At 46.7% G+C, this 9,912-nt stretch overlaps 1 long non-coding RNA gene across 2 annotated transcripts; it reads left to right on the top strand.

The window, feature by feature from the left end:
- Positions 1–2,644: 2,644 nt before the first annotated feature.
- On the top strand, positions 2,645–9,912 carry LOC135349826 (uncharacterized). Of its 2 annotated transcripts, XR_010399003.1 has the most exons (4): positions 2,645–8,661; positions 9,283–9,415; positions 9,473–9,605; positions 9,662–9,912. It is a non-coding gene; the product is annotated as an uncharacterized LOC135349826 (long non-coding RNA). The 2 variants fall into 2 exon arrangements; XR_010399002.1 differs by having other exon boundaries at positions 2,647–9,415.

The raw sequence follows: 9,912 nt of genomic DNA, 5'->3' as shown, positions 1-9,912 counted from the left end.
CCCCCTCACACACAAACACGGCATGCACACCACACACACACACACACACACACAAACACGGCGTGCACACCACACACACAACACACACACACACACGGCAACACACACACACACACAAGGCGTGCACACTACACACACACGGCACACACACACACACACACACACAGACAAACACACACACACACACACGTGCCTCCCCACACACACCACACACACATTCACACACACACAAACACACACAACACACCACACACACGGCTTGCACACAAACCGCACGGCCTGCACACGCCCTCCTCACACACACCACACACACACAGCCCCCCACACACACACACACACAAACACACACACCACACACACATGGCCCCCTCCACACACACACACTCCACACACACACACACACACACACACACCACACAACAAACACCCTCCACACACACACGGCCCTACACACACGGCCCCCCTCCACACACACACACACACACGGCAAGCATACCCCTCTCCACACACACACAAACACGGTGTGCACACCACACACACATGGCTGGCACACCCCCCTCCACACACACAAACACACACCACACCACGGCAGACACACACATGGCTTCCCCCCTCCACACACACACAAACACGGCGTGCACACCACACACACATGGCTGGCACACCCCCCTCCACACACACAAACACACACCACACCACGGTAGACACACACATGGCTTCCCCCCTCCACACACACACAAACACGGCGTGCACACCACACACACATGGCTGGCACACCCCCCTCCACACACACAAACACACACCACACTACGGTAGACACACACATGGCTTCCCCCCTCCACACACACACAAACACGGCGTGCACACCACACACACATGGCTGGCACACCCCCCTCCACACACACAAACACACACCACACCACGGCACACACACACATGGCTTCCCCCCTCCACACACACACACACACACGGCAAGCACTCCACACACACATACACAACCCCACACATACCACACAAACACTGACACACAGCCCCTCCACACACAACACACCACACACAAACACACCACACACAAACACACCACACACACACGGCTTGCACACCACACACACACACAACACACACACACACACACACGGCTTGCATACACCACACACACGCATGGCGTGCACACCCCCCTCCACACACACACACCACACACACGGCCCCCGACACACACACACACACACCGACACACACACGGCTTGCACACCACACGGCTTGCACACCACACACACACGCGGCATGCACACCCCCTCCACACACACACACATAGGCGTGCACACCCCCCTCCACACACGGCGTGCACACCCCCCTCCACACACAACACACCACACACATACGGTACACACACAACACACACGGCTTGCACACACCACACACACGCACGGCGTGCACACCCCCCTCCCTCCACACACACGGCCCCCTCCACACACACGACACACACGGCTTGCACACACCACACACACACACACCACACACACACGGCACACACACACAAACACCGACACACACACACGGCTCACACACCACACACACACGCACGCACACACCCCAACACACCACACACAGCTACCACACACACACCACCACACACACACACACGCACGGCCTGCACTGCACACCCCCACACCACACACACATACGGCGTGGGTGCTCAGGGTGCTGGAGCACCCCCTTATCTCAAGCTAGCTAGCTTGATATAGCAGCTAGCTAGCTAGAGCTAGTAGCTATTTTATTAAAATATAGTTACTGAGCTAGCTATACTAGCATCGTTACGTACACAGTACAAAGGTCAGCTAGATGAACCACATCGTAGATATCTCTTATAAAGAGGAAGCACATTTTGCACATCTTATACACAATCGATCTGCTAGTCTCATGAATCAGCTGCACCTTTGGTGTCCAAAGGTGCGGCTGATTTATGAGACTATCGATCTGCAATGGCAAGTAAATAAGCAAGTCTCCTCTCATTTTTGACATCAATGGTAAATTTTCATGAACAGCTACTAAAGAGGGTAGCTAGACTATCAAGTGTCAAGTGTAATTGGATACTAAAATAGACATGCTGTCTAACTGCCCAACCTTTCTTTTTCTTCACTGCGAAGATTGAAAACATTCCTCCGAAGTACAATGACACAATGCAATCTTTTTTTATTGTATATTCATACACACTTAACAGATTCTATAGATTTAAAGTATATAGCAGAAAAATTTATCCAGGTAAACTCACGTAGAATTAATTATTTTGGCAAATTTTGATACTGTACCAAATTTGCTCAGAATTTATCTGCGGGAATGTAGAATGCCAAAATTTTGCCCCCGGACCCCCAGATTTGTCAGTGGCCTCTGGCCACCTCAGCACCCCCTTACAAAAACATCTTCCTACTCCTCTGACTACCACATATTTATTTTGACTAATGCCTTGTGCTAACTCAAAGAAATATTTATTTTGACTAATGCCTTGTGCTAACTCTAAGAAATGTAGAGACTACACACACATGTCACCTAAATGTACATGTACTTTATTTATAATTATGTATAAGCATTAATTAAGCCTATACCACAAAAATTAGATAAGACCCTAGGTTTTTCCCTCCAAAGTACCACAACCCAGTAGTCACATGAGATAAAGTCCTAAGAGAGCCTCCAAGAGAGCCTCCATAACAAAGCCAAGTAAACTGCAGCAACCCACTCAGAATAACATAAGATAAGTGCTCCCACCATTATTACTGTAATTAAATAGCTAAGCATACCCAAGGTGTAAAATACATAAGTATACTAAATTGTTAAGACTGTGGATACATGAACAAGATATCCTCAAACCATTGAATAGCTATGTAAACATACCCAATGTGTAATAAGTAGCTGTGTACAAGTATTGTGTACAAGTATCTATACTTAAGACTGTGGATGCATTGAATGAGCGGAGAGAGTTGGTACCATCAAAGATCTTTAATCCCCATTCCCGAATCTCAAGGTCGGGCGTTCAAGTGCTTCTTTGTTTATCATTTGTCTATGTTTTCTGTTTTAATTTATTTTCTGTCCCCTGTGCCCCCCCCCCATTTGTTATTATTGACAATAACCAGTACTGCCCACTTTGAATTCAGACTATAACCTAAGTCCTTTAGATAATAGCAGCAGAGCCACTGCAAATGCAAGCTCACTTAATAGGTATAATCAGTGGCGGATCCAGAGGTAGTTCGTTGGGTTCGTACGAACTACCCTTCCACTAAGTTGATACTTTATATTTAATACACCTAGGACCTGGCTAGCTAGCTACCGGTAGCTTACTGTCGTGACAATAGGGTACAAAGTTCTTCTCTCTGCATAATGTGAGGGTGGGGCTGGTACTCTCTGCATAATATGAGGGTGGGGCTGGCTATAAGGTCTAGATTGCAACCCTCCATTGACTCCTGGTTTAAGAAGAGTAAAGTTTCAGGTAAGGGAGAGTTCACGGCACTGCATACTGAATGATAGACACTGTATAGATACACTGTATAGATTAATTATAATTGCTATAATAATTGGGGCGAGCGAAGCGAGTCCCTACCTAGTCTTCAACGTTGCAATTTTGTCTGTATGTATGTATGTATGTATGTATGTATGTATGTATCCATGGACCGGCACAATGATTTGCTTTTGGGACTCATGATCCTTACCGACTTCCACGTCGATGTTAATAAAAATTAATATTGCATCCATCTTGATGAATTGATGAAGTGTCGAACAAGGAACGGTATGATCGTGTCACAGTGAATGCCAAAGTATTGATGGTTTCACCTAAGGCCCAGATATCAGATGGGCTCTGGAAACAAGATGTTCATATCGCAGATTCCACGACATCAACTAAGCTAATTCTTTTTGAGAACAAGATTGATTCGCTTGTAAAAGGTGAAACATACAAATTTGAAAACATTCTTGTCAATGAGTTCCAGCACCAAAAATATCTTCAAGTACCTCGCAACGGGTCAACAGGGACAAAAATTGAGGAACTGCCAAATGTTGTGGCCCATGATGATGTCCCAGACACTTTCCGAACTGTACCATCAGCTGAAATTGTAGGTGTTTTATCACTCGACTTGTATATCTCATGTCTCAACTGCAAAAGTAAGATCACCATCTCAACTGACACTACAGGCAAATGCAACAAATGCTCATTGATTCAAAGTCTTCGTCACTCCACAAAGCAATTGAGAGCTAAAGTTATCATAAGCACACCAGGTGGAAACTATCTTACATTGGACGTATTTGGCCAAAATGTAGCAGCAATTGCTGAAATAGATGAAGCCGAAGTCACTGCTGACAACCTAATCTCTGCACAGCCCTTCTCATGTTCTTATAATGGTACTGTCATGAACTCAGTTACGCGACCTTGATAACTACCAGTGCGAATGTAAAATGCTTCTACTACGTATACTAAATTAATAACCTTGAATTTAAATACAACATATTTCTTTTAATTCGTAAAACAAGCATGTTTTCTTACGCTCGCCCCACAATGTTCAACATTCTCCTAGTTATAAATTATTGACTATTAAATATAATAATCTAGATGATGCGTCAAGTCTACAGCCAGTCTCCTCTTCAAGAGAACCACCAGCCACCATCGTCTCTCCTCCAGTCATCAACGTCTCTCCTCCAGCCACCACCGTCTCTCCTCCAGTCACAACTATCTCTCCACTGGAACCACCAGCCACCTCCATCACCCCTCCAGATCTTCCGCTGAGGATCAGCCAATGGATATTGGTGCTCTCCTGAAAGAGAAGAAAGTGCAATCACTATCCTAGCCTCGATTCAAGGCCGATTAAAATACGTATTTTAATCGGCCTTGAATCGAGGCTATCACTATCCCAGAGCATGAGAATGGCTTTGCCTTGTGTTCTTTCAGATATTATATAATTTATGTTTTTGTATAATATTTTTGTTGAAGGGGAATGTGGTTAATTAGTGGGCGTGGCATGTAAGATGGGGCGTGGTCAGCCAAAAATTTTGGCGCTATGCGCCAAGTGACACTTCTTGTCCGCGCTTTGTGCAGCCAAGAAGTAAGAACCCCCCTTCCCTAAATCCTGGATCCGCCCCTGATAATGTCCCAACTCATTGTATAGAGTAACAAAGCCACTGATAGGACAGGACCCCGTTGAGTTGAAGAATAAATTACCAGCACTGAGCACTACAGAATACATGTACCCTGCATACTTAAAACCACGGTGTACGCCACATACAGCTTCCAGAAAGCCCTCAAAACATAAACCCAAACCATTGCCTTACTATCATAAAAGCACACAAAACAAAAACCCCAAAATAATGATACACCAAAATTAATGAAGATAGTGAAATTTACACATACAATTAAGATCCACAAGTACATTACCACAATACACAAGCCTGCCCCATTACATAAAGAAACATCACATGATAATCCTAAAAATAGTCATCAATCTCCTCTCCACCTGGCCTACCTGAAAGATGACAAGTGAACTAATGTAAGCTAAATGCATGCACACACTTTAAATACTGATACATATAATTATATATATATATATATAAGGTATACAGTAAGTAAGGTAACAACAGAGATGGGATTCCAAATGAAAATTCAAAACTGAGCATTCCGTGTTGAATAAGATAGGATGTGTGGTTGAAAGCCATCATCCACCCTATACCTTTTGTATACCTTCTATAAACACACACACACAACACACCACACACACACAGCTTGCACACAAACCGCACGGCCTGCACACGCCCTCCTCACACACACCACACACACACACAGCCCCCCCCACACACACACAAACACGGCATGCACACCACACACACACACCACACACACATGGCCTCCTCCACACACACACACACACACACACCACACCACACCACACAACAAACACCCTCCACACACACACGGCCCCCCTCCACACACACACACACACGGCAAGCACACCCCCCTCCTCCACACACAAACACGGTGTGCACACCACACACACACACACATGGCTGGCACACCCCCCTCCACACACACACCACCACACCACGGCACACACACATGGCTTCCCCCCTCCACACACACACACACACACACACGGCAAGCACACCCCCCCTCCACACACACACGGCAAGCACACCCCTCTCCACACACACATACACGACCCCACACACACCACACCCCACACACCACACAAACACTGACACACTGACACACAGCCCCTCCACACACGGCTTGCACACCACACACACACGCGGCACACCCCCTCCACACACACATAGGCGTGCACACCCCCCTCCCCCCTCCACACACGCACACACACGGCGTGCACACCCCCCTCCACACGGCTTGCACATGCATGCACACACACACACCACACACACGCACGGCGTGCACACCCCCCTCCACACACACACACCACACACACGGCTTGCACACCACACACCACACGCAGCATGCACACACCACACACACGCACGGCGTGCACACCCCCCTCCACACACCACACACACGGCCCCCGACACACACACACACACACCGACACACACACACCACACACACGGCTTGCACACACCACACACCACACACACCACACACACACACACACGGCACACACACACACACACACACACACACACAAATACTGACACACACACACGGCTCACACACCACACACACGCACGCACACACCCCAACACACCACACACAGCTACCACAGCTACCACACACACACACACGCACGGCCTGCACTGCAAACCCCCTCACCACACCACACACACATACGGCGTGCACACCCCCCCCCACACCCCCTCACACACACACAAACACGGCACACACACACAAACACACACACGGCGTGCACACACACACACAAACACCGACACACACACACCACACACACACGGCTTGCACACACCACACACACTCACACACACAATACACACACACACACACACACGGCAGAGAGTGAGAAACTGTGGGTTGAGCTGGAGCCTGTATAGATGATAGTGATCCATCTTCGAAAATAATTTTGTAAAAATTGAGTTTCACGTGACTACAATGTGCGTTGTACGCACATCGATGAAACCCAGATTAAACCCCCGACATCAATGATCAGTGGCGTTTCAGTAGGAGGGTGCGTGACAGCGCCAAAACATTTTGGGTCCCGCTCCCGCCCACGCACCAGAAGCCACACCCACGTTTTACTGCGCATGACAGACGACACACCCTAATTACAAAGAACAATCCCAGTACAGCAACTCTACCATTGCCTAACTGACTCATGCTATATAATATATAGAAGAAATAGTCCTGTGTGATCGTAATGCTGTCTTCATTCTCTTTGCTGAGCAGCTAGTGACAGGCAGTGTGCACAATAATTATACTATCATGCAGAAAATCTGTATTAAAACAATTATTGTTTAATTATTTTATTTTGTTTTGTTTTTTGTCTTCTACCTGGTATTTAGAGTGCCGTGATCAGGTTTCTGCTGGTGATGTTGGGTTACTTTCTGAGTGAGAAACAGTGGCGGACCAAGGAAATATGAAAGGGGGGTTCCAAACTACGAACGCGCAGCGCGAGTAGTGAAAGTTGCGCGAAATTTTTTGGGGTTACGCCCACTTCCGGTCACACGTGACTAGGTAAAATCCCAGGGGAAGTCCCATAATAAACTTGCGTAGAGCTAGCTAGCTCTGCCACGAATAGTCAACTAGCTAACCTAGGCTAACCTGAACACTCCTTTGGCAGTTGATGCATCAGAACAACAGGTACAATCATTGAATCAAGCTACAATACTGATAAATAGCTGATAAATAGCTAGCTGGTAGCTGTAGTAAAGCCACAATAGCTTAGTCTGAAAGGGGGGATCCATGGCACCCTGGGATCCCCCCTGGATCCGCCACTGAGAAAGAACAACCTTCTCTGATGCAGGCTCTTGACTTATAAGTCACAGCCAGGAAACTTATTATCTGAAGGTGTGGTTTGACTCTCTCCAACGAGCTAGGTTCGTAGTGCAGTGCAGTGCAGGCTCATTATGCAGCTTCCAGCAGGTTACAGTAATTAATGTAAAGCTTAGGGGGTGCTTGAGCACCCTGAGCCCCTAGCTGGATACGCCACTGATGATCGAAACATAGATGAAACCCCCGACATCGATGATCGAAACATCGATGTAACTTTTAGATATTATGTCCTCTATTGCCGTTTGTCTCAAACACAGGAAAAATCAGCCACTTCGACGGTAGCAGAAATTCACCGTTTAGTCGTTCGGGACAGATCGTCACGGGCATCCGTCAATACTAGTGTAACGTTGTCCGTCTGCACCGTATCGGGAACCACTTAGACGGAGCTGCACAACGGTTACCGTGTGGCTGGCCGTTCTACACTGACCGTTGAATACGTCGTAGTGACCATTCCTTGCCGTCCAAAGACACTAAGACGGCTACATACGACTCGCCGTCTAGTACAGATCATAATTGAAAGAATTTTGTTTTTATTTATTGACGCACACACAAGATACAATTACAGTTCAAGTTCAGAGAAAATCAGGCCAAGGCCACCAGATGTCTATTCACAGGGTGATGGTGATGGGGTTAGGACCTCAAGTGACCTGAGAAAGCGGACAACAACTTGACAGGTTGTTGCCTAAAGACGATACATCTTGACAACCAAGGCTCGCACAAGAGTACACACACACACACACACACACACACACACACACACACACACACACACACACACACACACAAACTTACACATAGGTTGTTGCCTAAAGACGATACATCTTGACAACCAAGGCTCGCACAAGAGTACACACACACACACACACAACACACACACACACACACACACACACAAAAACGTAGCACACACACAAACGTACACATACAAGCCTAAAGACGAAACATCTTGACAGGTTGTTGCCTAAAGACGATAGCCTAAAGACGATATATCTTGACAACCAAGGCTCGCACAAGAGCACACACACACACACACACACACGTACACATACAAGCCCCCCTGCCTAAAGACGAAACATCTTGACAGGTTGTTGCCATACATCTTGACAACCAAGGCTCGCACAAGAGTACACACACACACACACACACACACACACACAAGCCCACCTGTGTTACAGGTTTTTGCATATTAAAAGGCGAAACGTTCACATAAAACCAAGGCTCACATATAAATAGGTCCAGCATTGTAAGCTTACCTAGATGTATCACAGTGAATTCCATTAGGCACATATCTGCAGGACGGTGCAGCAGCTCAGCAGGTGGGTCCAGTGTGGCACCTAAACACTAACCTATAACGATAGTCAACCAGGAAGAAGAGAGTCTGTGGTGCTCAATAAGCGCAGAACACAGAAAGTTGGATTCCAGAAAAGAGTAAGGCACAAAATTGTAGCTTAATTGTGTTAATAATTTCTTGTGCATGTGAAATAGCTCTATTCACAAAGAGCGAAGATGTTAAAGATAGATGCTGAGAAACAGAAGTGGTCATCAATTGACTACCAATACATGACAGATGAGTCAGAATCAGATGACGAGAGCACGATATGGCAGCACAAACTACAAGGTTAGCTCAATATTTTCGTCACACTGGTGTAAAACATTATTTTGTGCCATCTACAGAGCTCAACAGCTTAATTAGAAAGCTTGATTCTCGTGGTACCTGGATGGGCTGGACAGTATGCAAAGAAGAAGCGAATGCTATCAATCCCATCAACAAAACTTCAACCGAAGGAAGCACCCGACTTCAGATGACAACTCCTCAACGGGCACTCATACAGGTGCTAGCAACAGGACGAATATAGCAAGTGAACTATAGATCTAGCTCTAACCCTATAGATCTAGCTCTTGTCCCAAATGCTATTTATATGTTT

Source organism: Halichondria panicea, chromosome 16 (assembly GCF_963675165.1).
Source record: "Halichondria panicea chromosome 16, odHalPani1.1, whole genome shotgun sequence".
In the NCBI taxonomy this organism is placed as follows: Eukaryota; Metazoa; Porifera; class Demospongiae; order Suberitida; family Halichondriidae; genus Halichondria; species Halichondria panicea.
The sequence above is the reverse complement of the archived record's forward strand: the minus strand, read 5'-3'. Positions and strand labels throughout refer to the sequence as shown.